This window comes from Notolabrus celidotus, chromosome 6 (assembly GCF_009762535.1).
Source record: "Notolabrus celidotus isolate fNotCel1 chromosome 6, fNotCel1.pri, whole genome shotgun sequence".
NCBI classification, from domain to species: Eukaryota; Metazoa; Chordata; class Actinopteri; order Labriformes; family Labridae; genus Notolabrus; species Notolabrus celidotus.
In genome coordinates this window covers 31,223,291-31,242,304 of record NC_048277.1, presented here as the reverse complement: position 1 = coordinate 31,242,304, position 19,014 = coordinate 31,223,291, and positions in this window count along the sequence as shown.

Genomic DNA, 19,014 nt, shown 5'->3' with positions numbered 1-19,014 from the left:
ATACAGCACCTACTTCATACAATAAGAAATAGAATAAAAAAGTAGAAGACAGTTCATTGTGTGTGGTGTCACAGCAGATAACCAAACCGTGGAAGCCAGGTTCACTCAGCTCTGGACCGGAGACTCCTCAGATCCCCGCAGGCCTGTGGGGCACAGCATCCAGCTGTCCCCTGTACTGTTCTCCACCTGTCACATTGCGTTGTATCACCTGGTGTCAGCCTGAGAAGTTTAGTGCAGAGGAGGAAAGGTTTGCAGCCACTGGCCCTCTGCGGGTTGGCCATATGTCCTTGCCAGTCAGCCTGGGTGGCCTGGGAAGTGGCAAAACTGCAGGCTTCAAACTGTCCTCACCCCTCAGGATAACAAGGGCGGTAATGTCACATGACGTGCCATGGAGGGTGAGAATGGATGGTAGAGTTAGGGAAGCAGTGGATCAGCTCAATAACAAGGATGCTATAGAGTAAATAAGTGTGATTTACACTGAACTGACAGCACAGCGCTTTAATTATGATCCCTATATGCACAAGATGTCAACACCTTTTGCACTGTGGGAGGAGAAGAAGACTATTCTATCTTTATAGTTAAATGGTTTTAACATTGTAAGCTATGTTTGCTTTATTTTATTGCATTTAAAGCAACATATGAGTTGTAACATCATTACTGCACTATGGCCCTTAAGTCCAAGATTTTTTACCCTCATTTTAAATCGAATTAAATTCTTCTACCCTTTTAAACATTTCCCTTTTTATCCTGTATTTACATTTTGTTCTAATGCCTCTCTTGACCTTATGTGAAGTGCTGTAAAATACCTGTGTTGAGTCAATTTGAACTCAACAAGAGGACCTTGCTTTGCCGGGTGTCAATGTAGAACACATTAACATCAGTAACAATGCATGAACGCACATAAGATGAGATTTAAAAGGATAGTTCTTCATTTTTTATGTAGGGTTCCATGAGGCACATGTCAATACTAAGTGTATTATTGATTTAAAGAAATTCCCTATCAAATATCAATACCACAGTGTAGCTGTACGCTCTATTTAGAACTTTTTCAGCTCTCTGCTTTGCAGTCAGGAAGCACATTTTTTTTTTGCATTATTCTCTGATTTGACATATACGTGTTATTCTGCCTGCAGCGCACTGATCAGCTGATCTGGACCATCATGTACGAGTCAACTTGACTTTTTCCCAGTACACAGATATATTGTAAATTTGATATTTCTGAATATCTGAATACCTATTTCTGATATCCTCCTGACAATAATGGTTTTAGAGTTTGTTATTTCAGCTCAGTCTCCCCCTTCAGCAGCTCACACAGTGCACAGTTTTTATACTATATTTAGTATATCCATAAATGGAATTAGTGCAAACTGGAAACTTATTTTTAAGACACACTTTCATTCTGGTCGAAGACAATTTTTTTGTCAAGTTGATATATTGTGCAAAAATGAACAGACTTTCTGACAGCAAAGTAAAGCACTGAAAAACACCAAAATACTTTAGCATGGACATTTACACCAACAACAGTTTTTAGGTCAGAGTTTGATACAAAGTCGAATAATGTGGAAGACTTGACCCTGTCTGCAAGTGGTAACCTAGCTGCCATGTCAGTTCTCCTGATGGTTTCTCAACAAAGGGGCCTTGCTGACCAAGATCCCCTCTGGGTAATACACTTACTATTGACATGTACATCATACAACCCCACTTAGCAAAAACCAACCTATCCCTTTCAGTTGGTGTTGTCCATGGCCTGCTTTTGTTTATGAGCTTGGAAAAGAAAACATCTCAAGGCAAGGCAAGGCAAGGCAGCTTTATTTGTATAGCGCATTTCATACACGAGGGCAACTCAATGTGCTTTACATTAAAACATTAAAAGCATTGGAGACATTCAGACAGGCATAAAAGAACACAATTAAAATGACAAATATGATAAAACAGAAAAGAAAAGGAAAATTAGAAATCTCATGGTGTTTCCTTCTTCGTTAGCCGCCACATTGGATTATGAAAATTGTAGCAAATTGTTCTGCACACTGGAAAGAAAGTAGCAAGCACGAGCAAGCATGTGAGGCTTAGATGAGATTATTTGCATATATAATGTAATAAATTTGATGTGTATTCATAGGTAGCTGTATCAACGCACAGGTGGCACGTTCATTAAGTAACACAAACACTAAGCTGTAGAAAGGTCATACTTGCAGCGCAGCAACCCCCTATAGAGCCCATAATTGGCTTAGATTCTTCGGAATCTTGCTGCATTCATTAAGATGTTGAAGAAAAATATATTTACCGCAGCTCCGTCATGCCCCTGTGCTTCAAGAATGGTATTTAATATCAATACCACCTTGTGTTGTTTGAAAAAAGTATGCCAACATATGCTACATAATGCATTCATTAGCTGAGTTAATGACCTCATCAGCATAACTGGTTATGGTTCAGTGTATGATGGTGAATATGGCTGGGTGTCAGGGAGCTCAAGTGCCTGCCTGTTGTCATGCTCAAACACAAAGTACAGCTGTGAGAGTTGCTGCTACCACAGAGGACAAGTGCTCAAAGGGTGCAAGGACTGTTGCATCACCTTGTTGCTATGCAACTGTCTAATTAGTCTTGGGTAACTAACCTGAGGAATCAAAGGGGTGTGATGTTGAAAATAAGACTGGCTGGATGGATGTTGGTACTTCTCCCCAGTGAGAGAACTGTGCAGAAGTTTTCTTATTTTTTTAAAAGTTTCTGATGCGGCAGGGATCACAGCTGCAGAGAGGGCAAGACTTTACACCAATCAAACCAACCAGGTGATTTTAGTGATTAGTACCTGTCCTTTGGTTTAAACTCATCAGTAGAAATACCTAGAGAGAGGTCCAGATACTAAAAAAATGCATCGTACTTAATCGAAACCACAATGACTAAAGCTAAAATATCTTAAAACTGTCATTATCATCATCCCTTCATTCTTTGTCATCAGGAGAGTTTAGTCTCTCTTTCAGCTCATTTATCATTCAATAGTTTCTTCCCACTCAGTGGAAGAACGACCTCAGAAACTATGTTGACATTTCAAATGAATGCTGATGGATTCACCTGATCAGGGAAGATTTCAAAGGACTATTTGATGATGTAAAACACAAAGTAATGAGGAGGCCATCATATTTGTCAAGGAGAAGAAGACAGTTTCTTAGTTTTGCATTCTAAATACTCATATCGACATACTGATACAAAAGTGGTACTTCATTTTGGAAAATTGTTTCTTATTACATTCTAATCAAATATGTTTTATTATGCTTTTTAATATTTTTAAATCAAATATTTAGCTAAATATTTTGAATAGCATTGAGGTAAACGAGTTGGCGTGATCTCACAATGAGACCACAGGCTGCTCTGAACAGCTTTTTCAAAAAGTCACACCAGAGATGGACGTAAGATTTGCTCAAGTTGTGACATCACTGATTGGTGAATCTCCTTACAAGGCCAAACTCACACGCATAACTACCACAGCTTCTAAAATAATCGGTCTCCCCACACCAAACCTCATAGACTTAAACCACGGGGCCATCATACCATACCATACCATACCATACCATACCATACCATACCATACCATACCATACCATACCATACCATTGCAACCTCAATGCAACAAGACATCACACACCCACTAAACACCTACCTCATCCCACTCCCCTCAGGAAGTAGATACAGGGCACTGAGGTGCAGAAGGGCTCGCCTCAGCAAGAGCCTGATCCCTGCTGTTATAGCAAGCCTGAACAAAAGGCCTCACTGAATTACACAACTCTGAGTGTTTATGTCTTTGTAGATAGTTTGTTGAGCTTACAGTGTATGTTTTTGTGTTTGTCTATGTCTGTGGAAATGCAGAAAGGTGCTGTGGAAAATAACTTCCCCAAGGGGACAATAAAGTTTAAAGTCTAAGTCTAAAGTCTAAAAAAGCATAATGACAGAAAATTCCTGCTCTGTTCTTTGTTGCTGGGGATTTTCTTTTGTCCCTCTACAAACTTCAGATTTTTCATAATTTGTTATCTTAAATGAAGAAACACAACTTTGTAGCATGGCAACAGTGGAGGAGGTTTCTGGAGCTTCATAAACCGAACTGAACTGAGACAGCCTGGTCTATGAAGGATTCCTTTTTAATGTGACCACCAGTTCCCACACTTACACTGGCCAAACATAGCACCGTCACCATAACAAACACCATCACCAACATTTCCAAGATACTATAAAGTTTCAATGCATTTTTAAAAATAACATTTTTACAGCCTGCTATTAAGTTGAAACCAAATACTTTCAGAGTCTGTCATCTTGTTATAATTGGAGAACAAAGAATCATGTGGGGCCAGAAGGATGCACTGGATGCAGTCTCCACAGCCCGGGTAAAGTAGGACACATTTGACGGCCACAGTGGTGCATTTGACCTTCAAACATAGCTTTCTAAAGCGACTATAAAGCTATCAGACAGAATAGCTTTAAGAGTTAAAGGAGATCCATACCAATGATAGGATTGTGTGCCAAGTATTAAGCAATACAAGAGTGCAGCTAGCAGGAACTAGTGACAGCAGGGGTAAACAGGTAACTGAGATCAACAGTGACACCTCGAAACACCCTAATATCAATAAAGTCTCTTTTTTTTTCATCCTAAAAAAACAACCTTTATACGTACGGAAGCAAAAAGACATGCAGCCATTCCTCTGAACTGAGTCTTCAGGTTAAGATATGCTAATCACTCTGACTCCAGCTAAACACTCATATAAGAGGTAGATTCCATCTTAACTTATTCTCTGACCCCCCAGGAGTGTCCTTATTTTACAAAGCAGGGAACTTTTTCTATATTAAACTTAAATTTGAAGTAACAGGTCAGTCAATTAATGATTTGACCCCCCACTCTGCTGCTCTGGTTTCCACATCAAGGCAGTCCAGCAGCCTGTGGATGAACCTGCGTGATTCCTCATAACAAGTCTCATATCAAAGCACACCAATCACCTGTTTTCAACAAGGCTCTGCTGCTACCTGCTGTTATCTGACCTTTAACGTACCATGATATACTGATTGAAATGTAAATTTAATAGTGCTCACTGACCCGCTTGATGTACTGTATTATTTTGCTGTTCTCGTATTTGCATCTTGTTTTGTGTGTATTTTAGGATGGACAATGCATACCATCAAATTTAAATCAGACTCTTTGGTAAAGAAAGGTGCCCTGCTTATCACCCCGACAATGAAATTAGCATTTGGAACAGGTGCACAGGTTTAACAGAGACGCTAAAAGAAGGACTCTTCTATACAACAGCTCAGGGAAATATTATGAAGAGCTTTTTAATTCAGAGACAACGCTAAAACAACAAAAATTCAACTTGTTTGTTCTCATGATGAATTTTGGAGCAGGTCTAATGACAGCAACAGAGATGAATTATCTACATTACTTTTACAAAACCAATCAGAGTACACTCAGTCTCAAAACTGCCCTTTCAACATGTGCATTTCTAAAGCACGTTTTCACAGAAACACACAATAGAGGCGGATAGAATAAGCCAGATGAGACCTTTAATGTGAAGCAGCCCAATTTCAAATGATTGCTCGAAAGCGACAAGACTGCCCTTTGTGCGGGGCTACAGAGGAGAGAAGAGGTGACAAAAGATAATAACTTGATGTATGACAACTCTGCACTGAGCTTTAAATGTCTTATCTAAATTCATACACAATGACAGCGTCCCCGGCCATGTCACGTTTATCATTTACGTTTCAGCGCCTAGAAGATAATGGACAAAAGCGAATCAATAAGTAAGAAAATCTTACTGAATGAACCACGGGGCGAAAGGAGCAAGCTCTGATGAATGCACTCTATCCCCATGCATACTGTATTGACTTTGCAGAAAATGGTCACGAGCCTTATTCACAGGGTTTATGGAGTGTGTTATTCAGCACTTTGCATTAGGTTATGGTCAAACCAGAGAAAAAAGGAGTGTACAAAAGAAAATATTGTCTTCTATTTGAAAAAACAGTATCTTTTCAAGCTGGAAACAGACTTCAAGATACAGATTGAACTTTAATAACACATATTTCATTATGTAAATCAGGGGGAAACCTAGAGTGCAGCAATTTAGATGGAAAAAATATATATCATAGATATTCAGCAAGTATTCCATGTAGCTCTGGGGCCTAAGGGCAAATCCAGGCTTGGGGCGAGGTACCTTGCCTCTCGTCCAGCTGGGATGGGCTCCAGCCTTCCATGATCCATTAGAGAACTAACGTTATAGATAATGGATGAAAGTAAAGATGGTCGACAAACATATCCAGACAATGTTTATCCAGTGGTTTCAAAGCAGGAACACATCTTTGATTCGTGTTGTTATGACTTTCATAGCATGCTATACAACCTTAACTTAGCAGGATGCTTAACTCACTAGCATATACTTAAAGATCAGTTGTGAGCAAGTGAGTTAGTTAACTTAGTTCCTAAAGTTTCAACATCAAACACAGAACAGGAAATTTGTTTCCACAATAGTCAAAAATCTTGACCAATAAAAGACATCAGATTTTCCTCAAGTTGCCACTTGTTGCAGCAAGTTTAGATGGAGTTTTATCAATTCAAAAACTTTGACTATCTACAGTCCTGGGAATAAAATCCATACTATAATGATTTACTAATGTTTCACTATTGAAACCCTAAAATGATGGTCAAATGTCTCATCTAAGCTGTAGTGCAGCCAGCGGCCACTAGCTGGGGCCGCAGCTCTGGTTAATGGATACTGCCATAATGCTATAAAGCTCTACTACCCAGATGTAACAAGCACAGATGACAAATGCGTCTTGTACCATGGTTTTGCAGTATTCTGATCTAGATCATGGGGATGAAATTGCATGGTTCTTTCTGTTTAAAATGGCTCATAACCACTTGACCAGAGCGATGCATAACCGGCACAGGTATGGGGATGCAAAGAGGACAGACAGCTGGTGGTTCTTTCTCTACCAGCATTAGCATCACTCTGCAAGCTAATTTGTCATCGTTCACCTGCTGACTCAGTGATCCCATTTTGAGCTACAGTATAATCATTAATTATTTTTGACTGTTTTCTGATTGTTTTCTCACCTCTAGACTAGCCGGTTAGCCATAATTTAGAAAGAAAGAAAGGTACTTTAACAATCCCCAGGGGGGGAATTCAAATTTTTCACTCGTGCTATTTTTTGGACATGCTACACATACAGTTTTTTTGGTATATACATACAATCATGCACACACATGCATTGAACATGTTTAGGGAGAGATGTCAGAGTGAGGATACTGCCATCAACCAGCGCACCCCAAGCAGTTGGGGGTTCGGTGCCTTGCTCAAGGGCACCTTGGCAGTGCCCAGGCAAGTGAACCGGCAACTCTCCAGCCACCAGTCTACTTGCCAAACTTCGTCCATACTGGGACTTGAACCGGCAACCCTTCGGTACGCTTCGGTTCCCCCCTGAGCTACTGCCGCCCCCAAAATCCAGTATAAACAATTAAAACAACTCGAATCTAGGAAATAGACTGCAAGTGATGAAGTGGAGATTGCTTTATATGCAAACACCAAGGTCCTCAATGGTGATAACTTGTAGTCTAATAATCTTGTAAAGGTAAATAATCCAACCCACTCTTGTAGCATTTAATCCCAATATGACTGGGCTTCGATTTTGTCATGTATTAAAGGCAGATCGGCTGCTTGAAGCACAAAATCTACTCTATTTGTTCCATCGCTGTTGCAGAACAGATAAGCTGAAGATGAACATAAAATCAAGACCAGACAAAAGGCATGCCACAATGCTTTTGTTTGGCCAAGGTGAAACAAAATCCCACTGTTATAACTCAATCAACGTGTAACATTTGATAATTGTGTTGCATTCAAATTGCACAAGCATCCCTCAGAAATGGACTAGCGTGTAACAGTTTTAGTTTAATAAATTCCTGACATTCTTAGAGAAACAGGTTTTTGTTGTGTGTGTGTGAAGCAACAAGCTGTTCATTGTGGCTGTGACAAATTCCAGTCATGGATGTCGTGTTGGATCAGAGACATGATTACATTTAGACTGCGTTTTGCATTGGTGTGAATATGTGTGTGCTCTCTATTGAACAACAACATAACCTGAAGTGTGACAGCCGAGTATGTTCCTGATTCCATGACGGCGTGCAATCACATTAGGGAAATTTTCCGCACCACATGATGGAGTTACGCAAAATAAGTGTTGTTACATGAGGATGTCCTCACTCACTCCTCTCCCTAAGGTGACACTGATGGACTTGTTAGTGTTGGGGTGTCAGCGGGGTCACCATCTGTGTGCTTTAGCTCTACATGTATCTGCACTTCTCGGTGTTATGTGTATTTGTTCTCCCACGGCAAAAGCAAGCATACTTGTGGCTTGGGGGAATTGTTGTCCATCATGTCCTTTAATGTACATGATGGGCATGGGACAGCAAAGATGTGTCCTTTTAGCGCCTGACCTGGTCACACAACAAACACACTGAGATGCATGTGACACTGTTTGATGTGCAGCGAGTGCACTGACACGGACTGACCTCTGCGCGCATGAGCGTACAGTGTTGCAGTTCACAAGGTTCAGCACCAACACTGGCACAAACACTGCCCTGACCTTACTTTACTTCCATGTGTGTCCCAAAATAAAGGAAAACAACTTCTTTGTACAAGCAGAAAACTATCACAAATGCACAGATAAATATCAGTCCTTAGAGGAGTTTTAATGGACTACATTTTTCTTTAAAAGAATGTGATTTCAAACTTGTCCCAATGCTGCGCCTTTTCTCCAGCCTTGATTTGATTTGATGACTTTATTTCAAACATGTAAAAGTAAAAAAAATACAATTAAAAAAAAAAGCAGAAAAGAAGAAAGAGTTATACAAACATAAAATAAAAAGAAACAGTTTTACAAAAGAAACAAAATCAATATTAGCAAGCAGTGAAACAATTTACTCTACATGTACGAAAAGGAGTAGGAAGAAGTTTAAAACTTATCAAATCCTACCCCTCTATTCACTATTTTCTGCCATTATATGAGTGCAGTCCCACATGTCAAATCTTCATATATTATCTTCATATTTATGCTAACAAACAAAAGTAAACCCCTCGTGATTATATACACTTGTCTTCCTCCTTGTACCTTATTAAAATCATTTCTTTGCACTTCTTCTTGAATTTAATTATGTTCAGGCATTGCTTTAGTTCCATACTGAGACTGTTCCATAGTTTAACACCACAGACTGAAATACAAAAGCTTTTCCTTGTGGTCCGAACACTCATCATCTTTAATCTCAACTTCCCTCTGAAGTTATAACCTCCCTCTCTTTCAAAGAATAATCTTTGAATATTTCCTGGAAGGAGATTTTTGCTAGCCTTGTACACAATTTGTGCAGTTTTACAATCTATGAGGTCAAATAATTTCAGTGATTTTGATTTGAGGAACAATGAATTTGTGTGTTCGCGGAAATCAACATTGTGAACTATTCTTATGGCTCTTTTCTGTAGGACTGACAGTGGTTGCAGGGAGCTTTTATAGGTGTTTCCCCACACCTCAGCACAGTAACTGAGATATGGTAAGATCAGTGAACAGTAGAGAATAAGAAGTGATCTATGATCCAGAGTGTGCTTGGCTTTGGCAAGAACTGAAATGCTTCTTGACAGCTTGGATTGGACGTGTTTAATGTGAGGTTTCCACCAAATTTTTTCATCTATTATTACACCAAGGAATTTATGTTCATGCACTCTTTCTATGCACTCTTGCTTAACTAATTGGAGCTTACATGTGCATGATAACACCCTCCACTTTTGTAACTTGTGGCATTAGCACAGTTGGTTCAGTGATGTTATGCAGCTGGGCATGTTTTTGGGTCTCCCTTTAACATTTCCCTCGCTTTTCCCCCTCGTTCCTCGGTTTGACCTCGCTGCCAGGCTTTCCTTCCTCTTCTTCTCAACCCTGTTTCCCCTCATCTTTTCTCTTTCTTTTCCCCCTTGTCTCCTCTCGCCTGAGGCAAAGTCCTTCCACTCCACGCCTTGCTCGAATCCAGGCTTTGTGCAGTCGGGGTGTTACGCAGGCTGGTTGAAGACGCAATTTAATTAGTAAGTCAGGCGATAAATTACCCCTGCAATTATAAGGCAGCCCATCTTTTTCTGTTTATGCCTATAGGGAGAGCTCTCTAAACAAACCGCTGTGCAGACGTGACACTTCGCTTATGAGCACACACGAGTTTAAACGTGGCCGAGATCTCCTCTAAAATGATGTAAATACAGTTGTGAGTGTCCCTCTCCAAAGAGCCAAGCTCCATTTCCTCCTGTCTTGGTAGCAGACAAGCTTTATCTCCAGTTACAGGGCTCTGGCTTTGGCAGAGGACCAGGAAGCACTGTGGAGAGAACACAGAGTCGACTTCAATAGGCCACACACACACGCAAATGCAAAATGACGTGTTCGCACACAAACACACAGAAAAGACGTCCAAGGACCCAGCCGGTCTGTCCTTGGTGTTTCACTTCCCGCTGATCAGAGAGGACTTTCAGAGGTGAGCAGGCTTTTTTTTTCATTCATCAAATATTTTCTTTGAGGATGATTGTTTCCTTTTTGAATTCCTCTTTTTAAGAGAATTAGTAATGATGGTGACTCATGTTGTGAGCACTCTTTTTTTGGAGCAGGCTGCAGCACATTAATCTATTTCCTGTGAATGGTTGCCTCATGAATTCTGCACTAAGATTCCTGCACCCCAAAGTACTGCACTGGTAGACATCTACCTTCAGCTTCATGTTGTCCCAAAGTCTGGTTGTCCTCAGGGCAGAATTGTCCAACAAATGACATTAATGTTTCTTACATTAAGACTGAAGCTATGATGTCTTTGTTCATTCATCTAAAATTTTCAAATAATGATATAAAAATTATGTAAATGTATAATGTAAATTTTAATAGAGGTGACTTGACAGAAGGGTCATCCCTATGATCCCACAGCCTTATGTTACCACATTTCTAGGACATTTTCAAAATGAGGTCTTGTGTACCTTACCTTCAATTTAAGCCCTATCCTCCCACAAGATATTTTGGAAGCACTTTCTAGTAAATTAATGAATGAATGAGTAATTGTATTTCGATCAGCAGCAGCAGTAGAAATCGTCACAATCACAATCATTACAAGAAAAAATAAAATAGGCTGATTGAAAAGGGTTTCGGCTAAAGCAGGGCTTATAGATGCCAAACCCTTGTTTTCATTTCCTTAAGTCAGACAAACAATGCAGCTATCTAAAGCCTGGTTTATACTTATGTGTTGAATCAAGGGCATAGCCTACCACATAGGTCTACATAGCCCCTGTACCTACAAGCAAGCTTTGTGATTGGTCTGCTTGGTGGCATTATATTTCCTGCATTTACAGCACTTCTAGAATCTCAGCGCATCAGCCGTGCATTCATCTCCTCAGACTCCTCCCTGTAATAATTGCTGTATGATAAACAGCAACAACATGTATCAGCTGTACATCAACATAATACGTTTGGAATCACTGAGAAAACAGGCAACCCGACTATCAGAGAGACCACACTGTCCTCAAATGTTTTGGCAGAGTACTGGAGCACGACGGACACATCAACACACAAGTATGTACAGTCATGGCCAAAAGTTTTGAGAATGACACAAATATTACATTTTCACAAAGTCTGCTGCTTCAGGGTTTTTAGGTGTTTTTGTCAGATGTTTCTATGGTATAATGAAATACAATTAGAAGCATTTCATAAGTATCAAAAGCTTTTATTGAGAATTACACAGAATTCATGCAATAAGTCAATATTTGCAGTGTTGACCCTTCTTTTTCAAGAACTCTGCAATTCTCCGTGGCATGCTGTCAATCAACTTCTGGACCAAATCCTGACTGATGGCAGTCCATTCTTGCATAATCAATGCTTGGAGTTTGTCAGAATTTGTGGGTTTTTGATTGTCCACCCGCCTCTTGAGGATTGACCACAAGTTCTCAATGGGATTAAGATCTGGGGAGTTTCCTGGCCAAGGGCCCAAAATCTTAATGTTTTGTTCCCCGAGCCATTTTGTTATGACTTTTGCTTTATGTCAAGGTGCTCCATCATGCTGGAAAAGGCCTTCTTTATCACCAAACTGCCCTTGGATGGTTGTGAGAAGTTGCTCTGGGAGGACGTTCTGGTACCATTCTTTATTCATGGCTGTGTTTTTAGGCAAGATTGTGAGAGAGCCCACTCCCTTGACCGAAAAGCAACCCCACACATGAATGGTCTCAGGATGCTTCACTGTTGGCAAGAGACAGGACTGATGGTAGCGCTCACCTCGTCTTCTCCGAACAAGCCTTCCTCCAGAGGCCCCAAACAATCGGAAAGGGGATTCATCAGAGAAAATGACTTTACCCCAGTCCTCAGCAGTCCAGTCCCTGTACCTTCTGCAGAATATCAGTCTGTCCCTGATGTTTTTACTGGAGAGAAGTGGCTTCTTTGCTGCCCTCCTTGACACCAGGCCTTCCTCCAAAAGTCTTTGCCTCACTGTGCTTGCAGATGCACTCACACCTGCCTGCTGCCATTCCTGAGCAAGCTCTGCACTGGTGGTGGCCCGATCCCGCAGCTGTAACACCTTCAGGAGACGGTCCTGGCGCTTGCTGGACTTTCTTGGGCGCCCTGGAGCCTGTTTGGCAACAATTGAACCTCTCTCCTTGAAGTTCTTGATAATTCGATAGATGGTTGACTGAGGTGCAATCTTACTCGCTGCTATAAACTTCCCTGTTAGGCCCTTTTTGTGCAATGCAATGATGGCTGCACGTGTTTCCTTGCAGGTGTCATTGAATTATGTTAGCTGGTCCTTTTGTGGCAGGGCTGAAATGCAGTGGAAATGTGTTTTTGGTGATAAAGTTCATTTTCAAGGCAAAGAGGGACTTTGCAATTAATTGCAGTTGAGCTCATCACTCCTCATAACATTCTGGAGTATATGCAAATTGCCATTATAAAAACTGAAACAGCAGACTTTGTGAAAATTAATAGTTGTGTCATTCTCAAAACTTTTGGCCATGACTGTAGTGCTCATGTCCACGTCCACCACTGCTGTGTAGGGTCGATGCAGGAGTATAAACCAGCCTTAAGGGAGTTAAACAAAGAGCCAAAATCAGCCTGATTGAACTTCCATTAGAGTGTCACTTACAAAACCTCAGGAATGTGTTAAATCACCTAGAAATACAGATAAAAGTAATGCTCAGTCACAGGAGCTCTGGAGGATGGCAGTAGCTCTGGTTAGTGTCTGGCGATTGTCTGTGTTGAATGGAGGCCTCCAGGCTCCAGTTCTGTCTCCTCATCTCAGGGCGACAGTTATTTAAAACACTTCCCACTGATAGCATTTGCTTTACATGACATTTGCTTGCAATCTATAGCTAATCATTATGTTGACTAAGGGGGCTGTTATGTCCAGTATCACCACCGTGCATTCACATTTTCTTCTGTAGCTCCAAGAAAATCATGTCAGACTTATCGCTGAACAATTAATGAGGTGGAGATACAAAGTCCGGACACACGTGATGGCTGTGCTATGAAAGCATTAAGGCACTAAAAAGACTGGCCTTTGTTCAACCGACGGGGAGAGCTGAGCGTAGCGGAGGGCGACTGGAAAAATGAGGCAGCCTTTGCAAAATAAGTCCAAGTAATCCATCAGATGCCAGGCCTCATTATGGCTGTGGGTACAGCATGAAAAGAGAGCCCTTTATCTGGGCTTCCTGTTCTTATTAGTAGCACTCAAGCAAAGGATAGTAGCAGCCCCTCCTTCATCCTCTACCTCTGCGCTGGGGGGGGGGGGGTGCTGCTGACACGGAGGAGCAAAGTCATTCTCTGGCCTCCATTCCCTGGCCAGGTCTGTGGGCAGGCCTGCCAAGTTGTGAGGACAAATGTGTGTGTGCGTGTGTGCGTGTGTGTGTGTGTTCTCTTTGCATTAAAGGCTGTATGTGTGCACACGGTGTTCTGGGATAGGCTCGATAGTCACTGCTGGATATTCTTTCCCCAGCTGCAGCCCATCCTTCCCCATCACAGACGGTAGCCAACTTCAAAATGGTTTAAGCTACGTTGAGCCACTTGTTTTCATAATGGAGAAACACAACAACAACAACACTGCAGTGGACCTTCAGACATAAGGTCAAGCATCTACACAAGGAAGTATTAAGATTCAGAGTGATAGTAGTAAGTTTACAGAGCTTGAGCTATGGAGGGGGCATGGGCTGTGTTGTTCATGCAGTAAAATTCTGTTGGAACAATGGGCCTCATCTCAGATTGATGAGATTTGATAAGTCATTAGTTTGGGGTGATCATATTTAAAAACCTCCAGATAGGGACATGTTAATTTTAACGCAAACCCACATGCACGTGCTCATGGCACAATTGGATTATGTTTTATCAGTGTCACTTTCAGCACCATGGAGAGTACCTTTCGGGTTGAAAAATCTTGTGTTTGCTTGATTTAATAGGGTTTTGCATGTTGAAATTTCCACCATGGATAACTGAAAGTGGGCAGTGTGTGCTAAACACAGCATATCCATTGCCTGGTACTTTTCAAAGAATGTTGTGACTCTCCTGGAGCTCTTCGGAAAACGTTGAGTCCCTTTTCGGAATGAAGCTAGCTAGTCTACCTGACGATACGCAGTAGGTGTGGTCAGTGTGATAAGCTTGGGTAGCAGCTGCACATACAAATCGACTGACACATATACACACAAAGTTCTGTTGAACTTTAAATCATGGTGCATTACAGATGTTTTTATGGTGGTTAAAACAGCAACAGCCTCGGCAACAACACTGACTGACTAACACAAACCAGTGTTACAAGCACTGCACATTATTTTGGTATTTCGAGGTCTTAGAACCAGGACAGAGATTGTCCATATTAGTTTTTATAGATACTTGTTGGGACTGGGAAAGTTGGAAATGGGATGGTTCTGGTCAAATTGGGATGTTTGGTCACCTTTCATTAAGTACAGACAGCTAAACCAGAGGCTAAGCATTGAACTATTTCCTTGAAACTGTTATGTATGCTAGTCCATCCATCCATCCATTTTCTTCAGCTTATCCGGGGTCGGGTCGCGGGGGTAGCAGTCCAAGCAAATTGACCCAGACATCCCTCTCCCCAGCGACACTTTCCAGCTCCTCCTGGGGAATCCCGAGGCGTTCCCAGACCAGGTGGGAGATATACTCCCTCCACCGCGTTCTGGGTCTACCCTGGGGCCTTCTCCCAGTTGGACGTGCCCGGAACACCTCTAAAGGGAGGCGTCCGGGAGGCATCCTTATCAGATGCCCGAACCACCTCAGCTGACTCCTTTCGACGCGGAGGAGCAGCGGCTCTACTCCGAGCTCCCTCCGGATGTCCGAGCTCCTGACCCTATCTCTAAGGCCGAGCCCAGACACCCTTCGCAGGAAACTCATTTCAGCCGCTTGTATCAGCGATCTTATCCTTTCGGTCATGACCCACAGCTCATGACCATAGGTGAGGGTTGGAACATAGACCGACTGGTAAATCGAAACCTTTACCTTCCGGCTCAGCTCCCTCTTCACCACAATGGTCCGATACAACGTCCGCATCACTGCTGACGCCGCACCAATCCGCTTGTGGATCTCACGCTCCATTTTACCCCCACTCGCGAACAAGAACCCGAGATACTTAAACTCCCCCACTTGGAGCAAAGTCTCACTCCCCACCGAGAGAGAGCAATCCACCGTTTTCCGGCAGAGAACCATGGCCTCAGACTTGGAGGTGCTAACTCTCATCCCGGCCGCTTCGCACTCAGCTGCAAACCGCCCCAATGCCCGCTGGAGGTCCCTGCTCGAGGAAGCCAACAGAACCACATCGTCTGCAAAAAGCAGAGATGAGATTCCAAGCTCCCCGAAATGGAGACCCTCCTCCCCCCGGCTGCGCCTTGAGATCCTGTCCATAAAATGTATGCTAATGTGGGCTAATAGTATTATTAACTAATGTATGCTAGTTAATAATACTATTAGCCCAAAATGTGTTCTTGTATAATTTGATTTGGTACATCAAACAGTATCATTAGCAAAAAAATAGGCAAACGCTAATGTTAACTGTTGTCTTACGATAGCTTATGAGTATCAAATATGTTGTTTTATTATGACACATGCAGGGCTCTATACAAGTCTCACACGCATTTCAACCTGTTCACATGCTCACAAGCCACACTTTGTATTTCACATGCAGAATAATTACTAGGAAACGCCCACCAAGGTGTGCCGCTTTTCAATAAACTGTGGAACAGGTAGGAATCAAGTGGGTTTCCCGTAGAGTTCATAATGAGCTTGCCACACACCAGCTAATTAAAAAAAAGACAGAAATATAGCTACCCAACAGCTAATCAAAAAAATAGCCTCACTGTATCCGGGTAAAACAACGCAACAACGTTATGTTCAAAAGAAAGGATGCACATGCCCAGTTGCAGACTTACCGACGCAGGTTGGAAGACCTGGGTGCCCTGTATCAAATGTGTACAGTAAGTCATCTCATCAATTGATTTCGTAGGCTATTTACTGAACAATAAAGAGAGCTAGGGAGAGAGTAAGAGAGAGAGAGGGCAGTCAAAATTGCTCAAGTAAAGGAACAAAATACAGCTTCTATACAAGAACTTAAATTATATGTCTGCTGCCAAAATCTCATTCTGAACTGAGTTCAAAACTTGACAGCCCTGCATATAGTCCAATGTAAGTGAAGAAAGATGACAACTCTTTATCATTCATTCATTTCGATGTATTAAAAATTCCAAAAAATGAGAGATCATGAAAATCCGGAGTGACATTGGGCCACTTTCTTGAAAAAAAAAGTGACATAAGTCACATGGTACATCAGCTAAGTGAGAGAAGCTACCGTTAGTATTCAGCTAAATCCTTCCTAATGATATCCTTAGCTGTTATCTAGCTAATGAAACTGTTAGCTGAGGTTTTACTTGTATTGAACTGTGTAGTAGATCAGTTTGTAGTCCTATTGTTAGCTACAAAGAGGTTAAATTCTAACGTTAACTGTTGTCTTATGATAGCTAATACAGCCCCATGTCTCTCTGCATTCTCACCCTCTTTTTTTCCGTTTCTGATCAATGGAGACTCAGTGAAATTAAATTTAGTCAGATTCCCCATCCTTATACACTTTGCACATCTTGAGCACAGCAGCACAGCTTTATTGCAGCATTTAAGCTTCCCACACTGAGCGTAACATCAGAGGAAAATGGCTGCTGTGGGAATATAGTGAATATTGCTGAGTATGACAATATGAAGAGGAATGAGCCTATTCAGAATGATAAGTAACACTACGCTGTGTGAGAATGACAACAACTACATCACATTTTTTTGTCCTCTTGAGAATTATCTGCCATATTTTTGCTTTTTTCTGTTACGAAGCACAATGAAGTAGAACCAGAAACTTACAAGAGCAGCATCAGAGATTACAAGAAAGTAAAAGCCAGACCAATTCTGCTAAATCAACCATTACATTAAATCTCCTGTTCATAGCAAGACTCTTCATTGTGGTGCTGTTGGAAACCAATGCAGTGCTCGATGAGACCAGCAGAGGACAGTAGCTGACAGTAGTGGCAGCACGTCACTGTCTGAGCTGTCCAGATGAAGGGCAGCACGGTCTGTGGAACATCAAGGAATCCTGAAGTATGGCAGGTGGAGTGAATAATGCCCTGAAAAGAAAGGAGAACAAATGGCACAAAGACAGCAAATTAGCCCATCTCCAAAGATGAGGGGCTTCAATTATCACAGCCAGAGACGAGCCGACAGTGCGTGAGGGGAGCCGGATTGAACTTTTCAAAGAAGTGGTGGCGCAGCATGAGGGTCATTAAAACAGAGGGGCTGCCACTTGACAGAATGAAAGGTGGCAAATCGGACCGAACTCATGCACTCCGAATACCAAGGGTTCTTTAAGGGCAAACAGGAAGGCAGAGACAGATGCCTTAGAGTGTATGTACAAGCATAACAGTCAGTATTTTGACATCCCTCATCTGCCTCCCCTCTCCCTCCTTCTCTCTATCTCCCTCTCTCTCTTTCCACAGGCTCTTAGATTGTTCTCTAATCAAAGTGATGGCCTGGAGAGAAAGATTTGGACGAATCAGAGATGAAGATGATGTGCTCTGCTTTCCCCATATGCAAAAACAACACAAGCATTCACCATAAACAATGCAAAAATAATACACAAATGAGCACTGCAAGCTGTATTTAATGATATGGATGTGCACAAGTTCGTGTGCATATGTGTGTATCAGTACTGTTTGCATTCAGATTCTGTAAACACCTGTCATGCGAGCACGCTCATCAATATGGTCCCATCATCTGCATGTCAAAGGTTACCAAACAAGCTCACGGCTGAGCAAGCAGTGGGATCAAACATGAGAGAGCAGTAGGCAAATCAGTTGACTTTTCCCCCAGACGGGATGACTGCTGACAGCAGCTCACAGCCTCAATACAAACACACGCACAAAACAACCCCGCAGTGCTCGAACACACGCATAATTTCAAGGCTATCTAGTCTTTCACCATGCATGCGGCTAATTGGGGCCTGATGAGGAAGTCTTCTTCATTGGAGGGGGGGCAATACAGCACGCAGCAGAGGATATCGCCAGCCAACACAAATGGAGTCACAGAATGGTCCCACAGATAACATCTCTGCCAGCACCTCCAAAACCCCAAAGGATTCTTTTTCCTCTCTGCCTTTTCTTCAGGAGCTGGCATGGATGAACATAAAGGGACCTAATTAAGGGTCATTTCCTTGGGGAGTCGGTTAGACTGGCTGTATTATTTGCCCAGTCCAATATGCAGTCGGGCTGCTGTTTTCCATTTCTTTTCTCCGCCTCAGGCTTTTGCTCTTGTCCTACTTCAGTCCACAAGGTGCTCTCAGCCTCTTGAATGTGGCCAGGCGAGTCTGGAGGACACATGGGAGGGCCTCTTACTTCTTGTACAACACTGCAAACATGTATGAACTTAGCCTTTTAGACTTGTGGGAATTGATTTGACCAAGGTATG